The sequence below is a fragment of the Acinonyx jubatus genome, chromosome B3 (genome assembly GCF_027475565.1).
Source record: "Acinonyx jubatus isolate Ajub_Pintada_27869175 chromosome B3, VMU_Ajub_asm_v1.0, whole genome shotgun sequence".
In the NCBI taxonomy this organism is placed as follows: domain Eukaryota; kingdom Metazoa; phylum Chordata; class Mammalia; order Carnivora; family Felidae; genus Acinonyx; species Acinonyx jubatus.
The window spans coordinates 94,323,233-94,342,259 of record NC_069386.1 but is presented as its reverse complement, the minus strand read 5'-3'; the positions used below and the strand labels follow the sequence as shown (position 1 = coordinate 94,342,259).

The window sequence follows — 19,027 nt, the reverse complement described above, 5'->3', positions numbered from 1 at the left end:
TCTGATCTCATGAACTAGCTTTTATTTTGATGATGATAGGCAATTCACAACTTTTATGTCCTAGTTCCTTTCGTTTTTCTCATTAAGTTTAATAAAATGGGAATTACGGCTATGTGTTAAGCTAACATAATGAAGGGGTAGAATACTGTAAAGATCCTCTGTAATAAAATAACTGAATGTATTTTTTACCTAGTATTTAATTTTAAGCTAAACTATTAAAAACTATTTTGCCTTCACTCAAATCTGACATCTTTTATTTAATTATCTTACATAAATTATCCGACTGCCTATTATTCTTAGAATAGTAGAGTGGTTTAATTTCTGTGAATAAAATATGGAAGTAATAAAATTTTGAAGAAATGTCATGCTGATTTGTGAATTACAGGGTTTCTTCTCTTCCTGTAATGATTGAAAATGCTTTATTTCACACTCTTCAACTCATCCTTTTCACCATCAATTCTTTGTCATGTAACATATAACAGGAAACCAAGATATGATTTTTTTCAAAAATTGCAACTCAGAGAAACATAAAATAACCATTGCTAGTTAGACTTTGTTGTAGCAGCATAAGTAAAAAATAATAAATCTACAGGACCATTTGGTAATTTTTATTGTATCTTATTTATTTTCAAAAAGGCAACTCATCTGCTCAGCATCCCTTAAAAGAAACATTTATGTCAACTTTCTAATGGTATTTTTTTAATGTACTTTCTAATGGTATTTTTTTTTCTGTAAACTGAATAGATCAAATCAGCTCAGTGTTATATGAGCATAATTTAGGTACATGTAATTTTAGGAAATTTTTAAAAATTTCATTACTTTTTTATTACATACCAACTAGTTTATACTTTATGTCTTTACAAAGAAAAAGCTAAAAAAATTAAAACCATTGTTATATGGTTTTAAAACTCATAATTCCAGGTTCCTCTACTTATAAGACAGAATGGCCCAGCAGCTATTTTCACCATCACTGACTTCAGTTCCATTCAATAATACAGTACATAATGCAAAAGTAACTAGTCACGCACAAAAATGTCTCAAATATAGTAAAATGTACACAGAATAAAGGTAATTTATAATGACAAATAAGAACTGTAATTTATCTTGGCTGTGCTTCAGAAATTTAGCGTCACCTGCCTTCGCCAAGGCACAAAGCAGGAAGAGGTGAGCATGGCTGTCCCCAGAAGTGGGCAAAGTATGTATAAAGGTATCCATGTACACGAAAGACTTAAAACTGCTCAGTCTCGCTGGGAACACTGAAAAGGAAATGATGTGGCTTCCCCCTACTATTCACCTTTGGATCAAGTCCACAGTCTTACTTCATCATAGAGAAAATACAATTGGCAAGGATCTCTAAAAGTAAATCACAATTTGGGCAAATGAAAGAAAATACTTCACTATTCCCAAAGTTTGGTCGTATCTTCTGGATCAGAAGTATTTTGTAGACAAAGGAGAGTTTCACAAAACCGAGATGTCATACAGATGAAGGGACAAGGCATTTTCCACAGAAGCTTAACAATGTCAAACTTTCAAATGGCTCTTACAGTATAACCATTACATGTTACAGTAGTGTGGGTTCTAGGGATCCTTTGGCAGCAAATGCTGATTTAAAGGGCATGGGGTCTCTTTGGGTTGATCTGTTTGCTGGCCTGTTCTTGCAGAGCTACACAGATTTTCACTTTATTCCAGAGTTCAGTTAAAATTTCTATTTTTGCTCAAGAATAGCTCCCTGCTGAGTAGCATATGAACCTACATCATAGTCTACTTTTTCAGTTATCTCTAGGAGAGACTTTTTATCTTGTAACCATTGACTAGATTCCTAAAACACTGCCCTCCTGTGATGTTTTACAACTTGTGCTTCCATTTCTTCCATTTGTGAGACAGCTTCATGAAAAGTAAACAATTGTGGAGAAACTCTTCTTCACTGTGTTCACAAAGAAGTTTTACATTGGATCTCTGAAGGGAACTGCCCATACCCCACTCTGCCTCTAAGACATCAATCTGATTTGGTGGACAGTGCATCATTGAATGAAGATCCCCAGCATCAGCTGGATCCACAGTCAATTCTCTCACCTTATTTGCATACCTTAATGCATCAAGAGTATTTTCACAGGATGCCATTCCTGAAGAGTTTGTAGCTATCATGCAGGCATGAGAGTTTTCACCCATGAATTAATCTCTTAACACCTGAGTGACTTTGCTTGCTCGGAAAGGAGTAGGAGGTTTATTTCTACCTAAGGCTCTAATTCATTTCTGCAGTGCTAAAAGTCTTTTTACTAATTTCTGCACCTCCAAGCCTAGTTTGCCTGTCGGCACTGGAAATACCAGCACCTCTGTCATTTCCAGGAAAATCAATAAGAGAAAATTTCCCATGTAGTTTTCCTTTCCTTCTAAGAATAATCTGAAATACTGCATTGCTCCAAGGTGAATGTGCATTTGAAGATATTTGACCAGATGTTCTGCAACTGTTGCCTATGTCAATGAGTTTCAGTACATCTTCAACACATTTGACTTCCTGTTCCTGTAATCACACCACTTGAGCTGTCAGCACAGAGCCTGAGGCAGGGCTCTAACCCACAAAGTGTGAGATCATGACCTGAGCTGAAGTCGGATGCTTAACCGACTGAGCCATCCAGGTGCACCCCACCTTCTAGCATTCTTAATTTTGCTTTCCTGTTTAGCAAGTCAAACACATTTCCACTATAAATTTCAAAGAAAACTGCATATACTTGAAGTTCTAACTTCTTATAGTTTGGTCTTTGGCACTAAGAAAATATCTCAAGCTGCTAAAGCATGAATTCCTTCAGAACAATCTTGGTTCGTTCCTTCCCTATGTTTGAGGTTTTCCACTTGCAGCAAAGGACATAGCCATTCTCCTTTCAAATAGAGTTTCCACTAATGGTCTACCTGTGATCCTTCTAAACCATTTCACTTAGGATCTGAGTCATGAAAGGCAAAATCAAGACCAAATGTTTGGTTTTCTATGTAACTTATTGAGACAAAACTAAAAGTAGACTTACATACCATTACAATATTTTTACTAGGGATTATGATTACATCTAGAGCTTTCATTTGAGTTTATTTTTTACTGAATGGCCATTTTCATCAATAAGACCTGCTGTTGTCAATGGTCTACAATCCTTTTAAAGTCTCTGATCATACACAGAATTTCCTAATTAGTGTTTGTAGCATCAACATCCCGGGCTCTTAAGTTTTTTCTGCTATAGTTCCCTGTTTTTGTTTTTTGTTTTCTTTGTTTGCTTGTTTGTTTTTTATAATTTTTCTACTTTTTTCACACAGTTAGATTTTTCATGTGTATTCTGTTGTGAAGAGGAAGACTTTTCAGGAAGTTGACTAGGTTGTTCATGTGCAGAGCCAACCACTCTGATATCTTTTGGAGGAAGGTCATTTTTAACAGAAGCCACAGTCTGTCTATTCTTTACTATTGTTTACTTTGGCTGAGGATGCTGGAGGTAGAAGTGTTTCTGAACTGGATTCAATTTCTTCATCAGGAACAGAGTCATGGTTGACTGAAAAGATGCTCTCCAGGTCAGTATCTTTGCCCTTTATATCTCCATTTCTATCCATTCAACAGTAACACTTCCATTATTTTCATTTAAGAATGTTACCATTGCTTGATATATTTGGGTTTGCTAATTAGGGCCTTGAATTTGTTCTCATTTCTGGTTCTCCGTGGGTTTTCTCCTTTACAATAAAAATTATTTCCAAGCCTGACTGGGTCTCACTCCACACCCCAAGCACATGACATTAAACATTTTCCCCAAGAGGAATCACTTCTTGGCTAGATCTCCACATAAATCCCAATCTGCATGTTGCTGGAGTTGGCCAATACCATCACCTCATCTAAGGTGGGGTGGTGGGTAGTTGTGACACTATGAATGCAAGCAGAGCCTGCAGGGCAAGGAGTGATGTTGGGCATCCAGGAACCAGGAGAGTGGAACAGACCGCGCTCGATTACCTAAGGCTGACTCAGGGTACAGAAATCATTTGTTTTATGTAAGTAACTTAAAAACTTCTTCATAAAATTAATGAAATAAATTAATGGCCATAGAGAAAAAATGCCCACAAATATATCCAGAGGACATGGTGGGCAAATTTTTCCCCAAAAGACAAGTTTCTTTTTAATAAAGTGAAGTCTTCATTTGTAATTTTGTAAATTATTAAGTTGAAAAAATTTTTAATTTAATCCAGTGTAAAAAGAGTCAATGGCATACAACCTTATCATAAAACATTGAGAAATAAAACTTGCTGAGTTGAAAGACTACTTTCTCAATCTTTTAAATTCACTAAATTCTAAAATATCATTTTATTTTCATTCCTCAAGCTGTTCAACATAATACTATATATGCTGCACAGAGATGGGAAATCAGAAAGCATAAAAGTATACCCTCTCCCAATTCAAGACAACTGCATTCATATTAAAAATGTTATTATTGATTACATACACGTGGGCATTTTGTTGATTTGAGATTAACAATTTAAAATGTAAGGTTTAGAAGCTCAAATAATCTGTCAGTTTCTCATAAATTATTAAATTCTATGTTTTTTTTTTAACATTCTTGCCCTTCTTTCATCTTTGTCCCACCAAAAGAAGATTAAAAAAGGAAAATAAATGTACTGGGAATAAAATCTGGTAAATTGCTATTGAAACCCACTGGCTTTGTTTGAACAAGATTTTACCACTTACTTACTAGCCACATGGTTTGGGCAGGTTACTTAATTTCTATGACTGTTAAAGTTTTGTTTTGTTCTGGTTTTGAAAAGTTGATAAACTGATATGACTATACCTTCAGAGTTTCAGGATGGCTAAAAGTAATGCATGCAAAATAAACAGCATAATGAATGCATTTGGTATTTATTCAATATTTATCATTAATAAAATTATTATTTTTTAATGTTTATTTTGAGACAAAGAGAGAGTACAAGCAGGGGAGGGGAAGAGAAAGAGGAAGAGAATCTCAGGCAGACTCCACACTCAGCGCAAAGCCTGGCATGGGTCTCGATCTCATGAACCACAAAATCAAGAGCCAAAATCAAGAGTCAGACACTTAACTGACAAGCCACTCAGGCACCCCTATCATAAATAAAATTATTTTTAAATGTTACGATAATGTACTGATTATTTTCTGAGGTCATTAATTACAATTATGATGAGAATCATAAATCCAATGTTGGATCATAGAAAACAATATAGACGAAGCAATATGAATGATGGCTCAAAAGTCCATTAGTCTTTGTTGCCTAACTGGCACCAATAACATGAATTTGCAATGAACACATAGATTTTACAATTAAGTGGCTTATAATAGTAATATAAAAAGCAAAGCTCCTTTTAAGACTCAAAGTTGTTTGGACTATATATTATGACTTGCACTAACACCTTAATCTTTGACAACTTTTCTCTGGACTCTATTAAAGACCTCTTTCCCTAATCTGGAACTTCTTTTTATAATATATATCAAGTCTTAAGTTAGGGAAATGTAAAATGTGATAGTAAAATTTACAAATGTTCAAAAGAATAGATGTTGAAAATATTCTCTCAAATGTAGACCAGACGTGAACAATGAAGTAAGATGGATTTCATTTTGATCTAATCATATCTATGCTATTTTATGTTCTGCACAATCTTCGGGTTCTGATAATTGCCATTCCCAAGAGAGTTCTGTTCCTGTCATGGCCAAGTAATCTCCCTCTCGACCAACACTACTGCAGATAACAATTATAAACTCAACAAAACATAAACATTTTCCTCAAGGCACTGGAGAGGGATAGAAGCAAGCTGATATTCCATGGAAGTTGACACAAAGAGGAAGACAATGATACAGGATCAAATTATTTATGACTCATCCTGAGAGGAGTCTCAAGCCATTATAATTCAATGTGGCCAAAATTTAACAAAAACCCTGCAGTCCTACTGACATGAGAAAACATAGGACAGGATTTAGTAAAAATGCAGCCACTTAACGTAAGAGAGGAAATACCAAAAGGAAAAGTGAGAGGGGATCCCTAAATTTTCTCTGTCTAAATCCCTGGCTAATCTCTGAAACACTCATTCATAGGGAAAACTCAACTCAGGCTAAAAGGAGAAATGATGTTTTATAGATCAAGCTCGGTGAAATTATAGGTCTTTGAAAATAAGTTGAAAAAAATAGAGACTTAACTAGAAAGCAAACTGAGGGTTGATGGAGGGAGGTGGGTGGGAGATGGGCCAAATGTGTGATGGGGATTAAGGAGGGCACTTGTGATAAGCACTGGGTGTTACCTGCAAGTGATGAATCACTGAATTCTACTCTTGAAACCAATTAATAATAATAATAAAATGATAATAATAATAATGATAATAATAATAATAAAAATAGTCATCAGAAAGTCATAAGATCATCTATAGTTGCTAAAAATATCCATTGCAATGCCCAAGGAAACAATCCGAAATTAGTTAAAATCTAAAGAAATAGAAAGACATAATTAATTCAGAGAGGAAAGGACATTAAACAAAAGATAATACTGTGTTACCTAGATGTTGAAATTTGCAGCCAAGGATAATAAAGCAACTATTATAACTATGTTTAAAGATATAAAGGAAAATATAAGCATACCTTGTAGATACAGTATGTTTGGTTCCAGACTACCCCAATAAAGCAAATATCACAATAAAACAAGTCAAATGGCTTTTGTTTTGGTTTCCCAGTGCATATAAAAGTTATGTTTATTCTATAGTCCATTAAGTAAACAATAGCATTATGTCTAAAAAAACAATGAACATACCTTAATTAAAAAATACTTTATTGCTAAAAACATTAACTACCATTTGAGTTTTCAATGAGTCATAACCACTGATAACAGATTACCATAACAAATGTAATAATGAAAGAGTTTAAAATACTGTGAGAATTACTAAAACATATTACAGAGACATGAAGTGAGCAATTGCTGTTGGAAAATATGGTGCTGATAGACTTGCTCAACACAAGATTGCCACAAATCTTCAATTTGTGAAAACACATTACCTGTGAAATGTATTCAAGTGAAGCACAATAGTTATAGGTCTATATGTTCACAAATAATGAAAAGATAGAAACACTGAATTAAGAGATAGAGACCATAAAAATCAAACTGCTGAGAAATTGTAAAACAGAACAAAACAAAAAATATATGAAATAAAACTCACTGGATGAGAAAATAATACTAATGACTGAGGAAAGATTCCCTGAACTTGAAGACAGATCAACAGAAATTATATAATATGGAGAATATATATGTTTATATAGTGATATGTTTATATATACATAATATATATATATAATATAAAATAAATATATTTGTATTTATATAGAAATGCATATATATATACAGAATATATATATAATATAAAATAAATATATTTGTATTTATATACAAATGCAGAAACATCTTTAAGCCAAATCTAAGTCTTCTCTTTCTCTGTCAGTTAATCATAGGCAAATCTCCATGAGGCCATGGTTGCAGGCTGAGAGAATGTAGCACAGCAGAAGTGAAGCCATGGGCCTTTGGACCACTTCTCAGGTAACTTTCTCACGCCTTCAGGCCATATCATGTTATATACCACTTCTATTTGATGATGGAGCATGGTTGTGAATGCCCAACTTTAAGGAGGTGAAATAAGGCTCATTACATGATGGGCAGATCAGGTTGCATGGTAATGTGATGGCTTAAGTTTAAGTATTCAGTCTCTCCTCAGACCCAGTAGCAGGTCAAGAACTGTTTCTCAAAAGGAGAGTAGTTATCCAGAGGATAGTAGGGCTCTGCTCTAAAATCCTAAGGGCCCGTGCTGCAATTCACCTACAAAGGCCCGCCAAAACCTACAAACAGCCTCCCTATCTGCCATTGACACTTCAAGCACCACTGAATCTACTGCATCACATGGCCCAAGTGGCAGAGCAGTTTTCAAGGCAGGATGGACCTGTAGCAAAGCCATCTTATGTTCTGGGCCCCACTCAAATCTAGCAGCTTTTCGGGTCACTCAGTAAATTGGACAGAAAAACACATCCAAATGATGAAGATGTTGCCTCCAATATCCAAAGAGATACACCGGGAATTGTGCTTCTTTTTGCTTATAGTGGCCAGATGCAACAATTTATCTTTCACTTAACAGGAGTATTTTGACATGATCCACACTTCTAGAACCCTAGAAATTTTGCTATGTAAAAGGCCCCAGAGTTACTGGATTTATTTCCCACCATGTTTTCTATTCAACAAGATAAACTAAATATAGGACCATACACAAAGATCTTTAAAATTGGTAGTGAAACAAATAACCACAAGTGAAAGTCAGAAGACAGAAATCAAATGCAATCATAACACAAGAATTTCACATATAAAAGTATCAAAAACAATATAAAAATATTACATATTAAATATTCAATGAAATAAAATTTGCAATCAGAAAAAATGAGATATCAAAAGCTAATTTAACATGGTGACGTGTATTTTTGTAAACAATCAATAAACATTCAATAATAAAAGCAGAGTTGTTGAAAAAATCAGAAAATTTATAAACTGTATTCTACCATAGAATAAAATATACGGAGACAGAAAGATGTAAAATATTAAGGTCATTTTAATACATATGAAGTGTTGAACTAAAAATTCTAGTATTTATTTAATCAAAATACCTAAAAAAGAATAGAAAATATAGATGGAGCAGAAGAAAAAATTAAAGGGATGATAGATCATAGCTGTGCAATTTTTAGGTAATAAAGACATGGATAAGTAGAAACTGAAAGCACAGTATATTTTTTTAAAATCTGTATTTTAACACATTGACATGGAGTTATAAAATTTCCAATAAAATAGAGATGATTTTAAAAGTACGTGGTGATAAAAGACAGATCCTTTAAAATAAACAACCGAAAGCTTCAAAAAATAAAAGGAATTTAGAAAAGAATAGAATAAAATCTTCAAAGAGCTGAGAGTAAATCCCAACATTTTAGTTGTCTACACAGAAATACTCTTTCACAATTTAGGGCAAAACAAAGACATTTCTAGATTTCAAAATATGGAGAATTTAGCATAAATGCCCTGCCTCACAAACCATTCTAAAAGAAGTACTTTATACATTATTCCAAAATGTTCATTTACCACATGTTTGTTAAGCGTCTACCATGTGTTAGATGTTCTTTTATGTCCTGAAAATACTTCCTATCAATGCACTTATGTTCTCACTTGTGATACAGATAAACAAAAACATAAATAAGTGAAAAATAAATGAATATATACATACACACATACTATATAAGTATGTAGTACGTTAAAATATGCCATGTAGATAATAAGAAAAGTAAATCAGAGAAGGAACTATGGCGTGTCTGCTGTGGGATTATGATTTAAATACAATACAGAAATTCATGGAGGAATATTTGATTCATGTGGATCAAGAAAAAATATTTTGAGCAAAGGAAAATCAAGTGAAAAAGATTCTAAGACAGGTACATGTTCTGTCTTTTGCGGAATAGTAAGAAAGAATAATTAGAAGAGATGAGGCTAATGTAATAAAAAAAAAACCCTGGAAATCATATAGCTGTAATGTGGACCACTTTAAGGCTTTTCTCTCTTAAAATGATTAAGATGAGAGTTTTTGAAGGGTTTTGGGTAGAGGGCTGAAATACATGATGTGAGAGATGGGGGGAAATGAAAAGAGGTGGAGGAGACGGTACAGAAAGAAGGGAAGAGAAGAGGAAAAACAGGAGAAGGTGAAGAAGAAAAAGAACGGAAGAGGGAAGAGAGAGGAAGAGGAGGTGGAGAAGGATGAGGAGTTACCAAAGGGCTATCACAATCATCACAGCAAAAAGGGACTTTGACTTGGGCCAGAGTGGCTGCAGTGGAAGAAGAAGTAGAGGTTGTTTTCTGAAAATAGTCAACAGATATTGCCAAGAGATTGCTAAGAGGTATGAGGGGAAACAAGAAAAAAAGAAAAAAAGAAAAAAGATGATCTCAAGGTTTTAGCCTGAACAACTGAAAGAAAGTTGCTGTTTGTTGAGATGACATCTGAGAAAGAAAAAAAAAATTGGGGGGAAATAGAGTTTAAATTCAGAGCTTGTTAAGTCTGAGATTCTTAGACGTCCAAGTAGAGATTTAGACTAAGCAGGTAGTTCTTTTATGCAAATAAGAGTTCCAGGCTACAGAAGGAATTTGGGGATTATTATCATAGGAGAATGAGTGAAGATGAAGACTAGACCAGGTCCAAGCAATGAACCCTGGGATTTGAGAATGAAAATGCTATCTAAATGCCAATATATATGAATATTTAAATGAAAAAGGACAAATTCTTGAAAAACACAAATTACCAAAACTAACCCAATGAGAAACAATATCTAAATAAAAAATATACAAAAAATGTCCATAACAATACTCTTCATGAACTTCATTCACTTAAACAACTCATATGCCAGTTCACATTTAGGATAGTCACTTAATGCAATATCATAAAGCAATGAAAATGACCAAAATCATGCAAGATACAACAGCTTATATAGATTCCACAGACATCATGTTAGGCAGAAGAGGCCCAACTCATACTGCTTATTCCATATTCATAACATTCCTGTGCAGTCAGAAATAATCTACTATAGGTATTAGAATATTTGTTTCCTACAGTGTGTTAGTAATGCCTTATACCTTGATCTTTGATTACTTATTTTTATTTTTTAAGCTTTGTTCAGCTATTATCTGAGTCTTTTTAGAATAATCATCAAACTATACAGTTTTAGTTTCATCCACTTTTATGCTAAACTTCTAAAAACACTTTTTTAATTATTAGAAAATAAAAAAACAAATGAGCAGAACTAGCCAGAAACATATTTAAAATATTAATGTATTAAAAGACTAGCTCTATGTGTTATTGAAATATTCTATAAATCTACCATGATTTAATAGGGTTTATACTAGTAGGATACTCGTATTTTAAGAAAAAGATAGAATATAGGTACTGAATAGGTATTATAAGTATGAAAAGGCCTTAAAGAGACAAATCCAGAAGCAATTGACATAATAAATTTCACTACATATACTTTGAAAATGTCTGAATAAACTCAAACACTTCAGAAAAATTGGGAAAATATTTGTAAAATATAGGATATATAAGTATCTAAATTTTTATAAATCAGTATTAACCACCTACTAGAAAAACAATTAAATATTTAAATAATCTAAAGAGTCCACAATAAAATACAAATGTCTTTTGAATATAAGATGCTCAATTTGACTCATAATCAGATTTTCTACTTCTTCTAGGTTTGTTTGTTTGTGATAAGCATATATTTTCCACATGAGAAAACATTAATAAAATATTTATAAAAACACCATTTTTATTTTAGTAAGACTGGTAAGTTAAATCTTGCTGTGCTTGGAAATATTTTTCATTAAAATTTGCTATTATGTAGTACAATTTCTGAAAGTAGCAGCCTCTATTACACCCTTTGAAAATTCAAGTCATTGCCTTCAACTTTTTTTTTTTCAACGTTTTGGTTTTTTTTTTAATTTATTTTTGGGACAGAGCGAGACAGAGCATGAACGGGGGAGGGGCAGAGAGAGAAGGAGACACAGAATCGGAAACAGGCTCCAGGCTCGGAGCCATCAGCCTAGAGCCTGACGCGGGGCTCAAACTCACGGACCGCGAGATCGTGACCTGGCTGAAGTCGGACGCTTAACCAACTGCGCCACCCAGGCGCCCCACCTTCAACTTTTTAAAATTGAAACCAAGAGTTGGTGTGTGTGGGTGGCTCAATTGGTTAAGTATCTGGCTCTTGATCTTGGCTCAGGTCATAAGCTCATGGTTTTGTGGGTTCAAGCCCCACATCAGGCTCTACGTTGACAATACAGAGCCTTCTTGGGATTCGCTCTCTCTCGCTTTCTCTGCCCCTCCCCCATTCATGAGCCTGCTCTCTCTCTCTCGCACGAATAAACTTAAAAAACAAATAAATAAACTGAAACCAAGAGCATGACATTTTATATTGCAAAATTACACACACATAAATACACACACTCATTCACTAACAATATTTATGTCTGCTACTTGTGACGTATGTACAAGTATTATGGTCTGTTTTATCTTACCCTGCTTTATTATTTATAAATGCTAGTCTCAATGCATAAAGTTGATGCCATCAGACTGTGACCCACGGTTTTAAAAATACCATTCCAGTAGGAGCCAAATGAGCTTATATTTAGTGTCAGTAGATTAACATGAATGTTGCAATACAGTAAGGAGAGTACTTACGACCATTTAATTTGAAAGCCTAATATAGCAGAGTGCTGCTGTGATCAAATGATTCCAACAGAAGAATCAGCTTAACACTCAAACTTTCATGCCAATCAGTACAAAATTGTTGACTTTGATTACAGTTCTGTGATATAAGCCTGTACTTTCCAAAACTCGTGTGCATTGCTTACCTTTTCGAAGGAGATAACATTTTTAAGAATGATGCCACTCTGAAAAGAAGGAAAAAAAGTTGTGGCTTCAAGTGTACCCATCTTTTGTACAAAAGGATGATATTTTCATCATTTTAATGGTCCAAATAAGTGAACATGTTAAGCTTTCTCACAATCCTATCACAGATTTTCACAGTGTAATCTCTCAATTGTAAGTAAAAGGAGTATTATTAGCACTCAGTTTGTAAGCAAAAGGATAGTACCAAACAGTTTTTTTCTCTTTCAAAATACACAAAGCAAACTTTGTCTTCAAAAGAGTATAAGTAATGACTTCTCACTGTACATCTGAACATTACAATTTTCTTTATACTTTTAACTTTGTTATGCCATTTGCAAAGCTGTCATGGTTTGAAGTGTATAGCTATTTTCTCTTTGTCATTTCTTCTTTTCTGTTACTCTAAGAAATAATACATTATTTTGAGTATAGATTGGGAATTGTCTCCTTCTACTCTCAGCTAAAATCTAATTCCAATCTTATATTACCAAAACTACTATGAAAATATTCATTCATTATTTGAATGAATTTGTTTCATATCATTAAAAGAACTGAGTATATTCCTAAAGTCACATAAAGATTAAAAGGAATTGTGCACAAGGCCATAACCTTTTTCATATTCGAATGAGACATGGAAAGGTAAATTGTAAAGGCTAATGTAAGAAGAGGGGTTATTATGTTTGTGAGAATTGATTTCTACTTTATGACTGTTGTGAAAAAAGATTCTTTTTTTTTACTTATTTATTTTGAGAGAGAGAGACAGAGGGAGCAAGTAGGGGAGGGACAGAGAGAGAGAGGGAGAGAGAGAATCCCAAGCAGACTCCACATTGTCAGTGCAGAGCCAAATGTGTGGCTCAAACCCACAAACCATGAGATCGTTACCTGAGCTGAAACCAAGAGTCTGACACTTAACTGACAAACCACCCAGGCGCCCCATGAAAATAAGATTCTTAAATGTCTCTTAAAACTTTGGAATCACAATAAAGTCTTTGCTTATATTAAATTCATTATAAAAGACAAGTCTTTGGTAACGAAATGGATGGGTTTCATGAAGATACAACTTTTACGAATGTATAAAATTCTGTATTTTGTCTGTTTTTGATTACTTGCCCTATTTTTTTTACTTTCAAAAGTATCAAACCTAAAGAAAAGTTATAGTAAAAGCCATGTTTTAATGACATTCATTTACCCTTTACTAGGATTCACCAGTTGTTAACATTTGGCCAATTTGTTTTCTCTTTCTCCTTTGCTATATATTCAAAAGTCAATCACTGACATGATGGTACTCATTCCTAAATATTTCATCCACTTGCCTTTAAGATCACTTGCCTTTATATAACCACAGTCCCATTTCCATACCAAGGAATTTAACTTTGATTCAATAATATTATACGAAATGTAATCCATATATAAGTTATCTAATAGTTCATAAAATGAACTGCCAACCTGGTTTTAATACAAGATTCCACCAAAAATTACACACTGTATTTGGTTGCATGCATCTTTAGTCTTTTTTTAATGTTCTTGACTTTGTCTTTCATAACACTGATACTTTTGAAGCATCCAGTCCACTTGTATAAAATGTTCCACAATTTAAATCATTCTCTTTGTTATCTCATGATCATACTTAGATCAAACCATTTACAAACGATTTAAACCACATTACAAGGAATGTATACATTCCTTCGCATCACATCAAGAGACATAATGTCCGTTTTTATGAATTATGGGCATGCTAGTTGTTAATCTGGCCTGATGTTTTCCAACCGCATGAATATCTGCTAATGAATATCTGCTTCCCAGTAACTATTCACACAACGGCTCAGTGTCTGTCGATGGATACTTGCCTAAATCAATTTTTTACATTACTGTTTCCAAATTGGTGATTTTTTAATTATATCATTTTACTGTATATACTCATTTATGTTCTTCAGTAAAGACAGTTCAGCAGTTCTGTGAATGAAGACTGTCTGCTTCATGAAGTGTTAAATAAAGTTTGTTTGTATCACCTAAATGGTCTTCTTTTATCATTTTTTAAGTCTTTGGTAACAATTAGTAGGATGGGAAGCTGACTGCTAACAGTCCATGAGATGAGATGCACACTGACCCCTTTTAGCTTATTGTTCCTCTCATCAGTACCAAGGGCTGTGGGTGAGCCGCTCTCAGAGTTAAGCTTCATGCCCTGTGTGCAGCATTCTGATCCAAACAAACTTTATTTTTTTAATGTACATATTTATATTATGTTATTATTATATTTATATGTAAATACTCTTTTTCTTTGCTTGAAACGTTGCTTTCAGAGTGCAAAGTCGAATGCCAAACCTTCCAGTTTTTAAAAAAGTTACAAAAGGTTGAGTGGATTTTCTAGAGCTACAAGGAAGAACTTGAAGCCACCATTAAAGAATTAATCTAATCATGCTTTCTAACACATAACCAGCTATTGGCTGCTTAAAACTAAGTTTTTACTTATAAAACAAAAAGATCAAGCATGAAGACAATATAACCAACTGCCATCTGATTGTGACAATACTATATTGATTCTACCCTGTTTGTGTTTTTAAAAAACCTGCAAAATTACATATTTATTCTCCGGGAAGTTTTCAAAGTTTTTTAAAGTTCCCAGGAAAGTCCTGGGATCCTGGAAAAGTTCTGGAATAATTATACTAGGATTTGACACTGAGTGGCAGCCATTCCTTCCTCAAGAAGAAGGAATTCCAATGAGTGCAATGGATTGCAGTCATTAGGGGGACTCACAAACCCTTGAGGTACTTCCACAGCATAAACCATTGGAGAACTTGAAGAAATAAATTAAAACAAGAAATTCAGAATGTTTGACCAATGGCACATCAAAATCTAAGTAGAATCAAGTCACTCACACTATTAAAAACCGTCAGGTCATCCACACTATAAACAAAACTTCTCATGAAAGAAACAGTAGATCTATTGCTCATGGAAGCCAATGTCACATTTAATGGGCATGAATCAAGCACTTAAAAACTGTTAGAGCACGAGCCACCTAACTCTATAGAGTCTTGTGCTAGGACACGTTAATCATAGAATGGGTTAAATTGATACTAAATCACCTAGCAACCTCAAGAAAATTTCCATGCAAAAGGCACACTGTAGAACACCACAAAATCACCAACCCAGTAGCACATTCCTCTTAGGTGTTAATTTGGCTACAAGAGAGCCAAGGCCTAGCTAAAGAAATGGAATCATCAAGTTTCAAGGAACTGAAAGTGCTTCCTTCCAGCATACCTGCTTATATGTCAAAGAACTGTTTCTCTGGAAGCTGTAGATACCTACAAAACTGGTAAAGTCTTACTAAGACAATCTAGAATTACAATGGCCATTATGGGACATATTCCAATTAGACAAAATCATTCATTAGAGAAGTACAATTAAAAACAAGTGTTCCTAAAATCAAATAGAATGGGCTACCTATTTTATGCAGAAGGCTCCAAAAGGCTTCAAGATTCTAAGAGAGCTTCATTAGAAGATTCATTGCAGAAGACTAATGAAAAGTGAAAGCCACAGAGGTACCCCAAAGACTATAAGATTGATGTGATTCCTATTGCATCTTTCTACTTTCCTTTACTTGAATATTCAGTCTATTAAAACTCCATCTTAATTGCCTTTCCACTCTGCAGAGACATAGAAGATCATAAACAAGAGTCCACAAAGTTAGTAGCCTTAAAACTACAGCAGCTCCAAGACCAGAAACCTAAAACAACACCTGGGCCTCCCACTTTGCACCCTGCTAGGGTTCCTTCATCAAAACACTGGCCCAGAAGCTGAGGTCTCATTTGCAATCAATTTTGACATTGGAAGAAAGATTGTCTTTGAAGATTTTATACAAATCCTTCCACACCAATTTGAATACCCCCATATCTCAAAGGAAGGCCCCAGATGGCCTCCTAGGGCTGATGTGACGCTGAGGGATTCTCTGGTAAATTGCCATGAATTATTCCCATAAGCAGCCCAGGGAAAACTAAAATTAAAATTAATGGAGAACCTCACAAAATTCTGGTACATACTGGAGCTACACACTCTACTTTAAACCTCACTCTTTTTGGAGCCTGGGAATACTGGCAGAAGTCTGTGAAACATGAGAGTTCTTATCCAGAGTCAGTCCTCTTGGATCTTGTCCTGTAGAGAAAGGAAGGTAAAATACCACGTTGTTTCTTATTGGTTATCTGCTTTTTCTGTCACAGAGACAGCTATGGCGGCTTACTTGTCTTGTCATGCATTCTGAGAAAAGGTTTGGCTTTCTGTGTGGTAGAGCCCCTCCCTGAGGAATGTGATGAAAAATCTCAAGACAAGGGAAGGCAACCTAGCTATGTGCCTAGCCTTAGCTAAATGAAACAATGTACCCAGAGAGAAAGGAAAACATTCCAAAGACAAATAGCTCTAAATCTAGAACACAGGAATCTTTTGATTTCAAGTATAGTTGAAGATAATATAGTGGGGTGATTGTCTCAGTCCCTTGATTGCATTCAGGTTTTAACCCAATTCTTCAAAGAATTTAAAAACAGCTGTCCTATAAACTGAGCTTTCACAAGAAGAGAAAAAAGCCACTTTTCTACCAGTCCCTATTCATCTCAAAAAGCTCATAAGTATCATAAAAATTTTGGATTTAGGAAACAATAGGCCTTCTAGGAGGAACTTGCATTGTTTCTCTGTGCCTTTGAGATGTGAATGTTTTACTTAGTCTTATGTAGAAACTGAGGGCCATCTCTTCAAAATGCAAATTTCAGGGAGGTAATTCTAGTCAGAAGGAAACAAAGACGGGAAAGGCTATTTGGAAACTAGGTGAATGAACACTCTTTAAAGTCTTCACAAACACTGCTAAAAAGTTTAAGCCATCTGAGTAGGTAACCTTAATTCATTCCATCTTCCAGAAACCACTAACTGCCAGAAACTACCCACTGAATACATATAAAAAATAAACTTGCAAAAGCCTAAACGAAGCTTGCTCCATGGTTGAGTCAATGTGCACAATTATTTCGACGCAGTATGTTATTTCCCTCAATTTTGTCTGCTATGCATTTGATTCTATTACATCTCCACACCTTTTTCCAGTGGATGCCATAACTTACTAAAACACTTATATGTATTTCCAAAATGCCTTGACTACATATTTTACCATGAAGCAAAAATTTGCCATCTTATCAATCCCTCCCCGCTCCATTCCATCTACATGTTAATAATGCTTAATCATTCTAGAAACTCAATTGTAAAATAATGTATTTTGATGATTTTAAAAATATTTCTTGCTGTTAGCATTTGATTTTTATTTTAGCCACCTTGTTTACAGAGTCATTTAAAATTATGTAATCTAGATGGTTAGTACTATTAGTTTCTTAGTGATTTAGTTCATGATATTGTAACTCATTACAGTGCACGTACATAATTTTTAAATATTTTATCTATTGTGATGGCTGAATATCTTGATATGAAAAATATCTTCTTTAATGTTAGCCAAAAAATTCCAATTTTTAATTACTATTATTATTATTATTATTATTATTTACTACCATATCGCTATGATACTAGTATACGGCTCTCTGGAAGACCAATTATTATTATGGTCGTTTAAGATAGACATGGTTACTGCGTTACAGGGGTGTTGAAATAATAGAAGGAGATGATTAAGAATCCTTAAGGAAGGCCTTCTACATTAAACAATTTTATATTGACTCTACTTTCAATGTCCAAGATAAATAAAAGAAATAAGAATCTGGTCGGAAAAAGCTTTTAAATTCTTGTTCAATAGTAAAACATCAATTTAGCTTTGAAATGGTCTTTTTCCCCACGTATTCCTGAGAATGAAAAGATGATGGGGATTGATTGCAGTGCCTGATGTCAGCAAGTCGACTCCTTCTTTTCTAAAAATATTTAAAAGCTGCAATTTTGCCTCTCATCCTTGCTCTCCACAGCAACACAACCTGGCAGCAACAGGAGTCCCATTCTTAAAGTAATAGGTAGCTGCCTAAGCAAGCCAAGCAATGTTTGTAAATATTAATTTTAACGGTTCTCTCAAACTAACCAATGGAACACGAAAAGAAAAAAAACTATTCATTTGGAGCTCAAGGCAAAACTACCAGACCCAAATGTGAAGTGCACAGGGGGATATACGTGTGTGTGAAATGTTTTGTAAGAGCTAGAGCTCATGGACCAAGATGAAGCTATTACAACTTTCATCAATTCTTTGTACCTCATATCTACATAATTAAAATTTCAACAAAAGGCTCATATAAAACACTCTCTACATCATGTGTCAAATTATGCAAATGGAATTTCAATTAAAATGTTTATTTTCAAAAAAATTTTTTTAAATTAAAAATAAATACAAAATTAAGTTTATTCTTAAAAATGTGTTTTTGGCAGGGCGCCTGGGTGGCGCAGTCGGTTAAGCGTCCGACTTCAGCCAGGTCATGATCTCGCGGTCTGTGAGTTCGAGCCCCGCGTCAGGCTCTGGGCTGATGGCTCAGAGCCTGGAGCCTGTTTCCGATTCTGTGTCTCCCTCTCTCTCTGCACCTCCCC

At 34.4% G+C, this 19,027-nt stretch overlaps 1 pseudogene; it reads right to left on the bottom strand.

Annotated features, from left to right (window-relative positions):
• Nucleotides 1-1,607: 1,607 nt before the first annotated feature.
• On the bottom strand, nt 1,608-3,647 carry LOC106985097 (kinesin-like protein KIF2A; annotated as a pseudogene).
• Nucleotides 3,648-19,027: the final 15,380 nt, after the last annotated feature.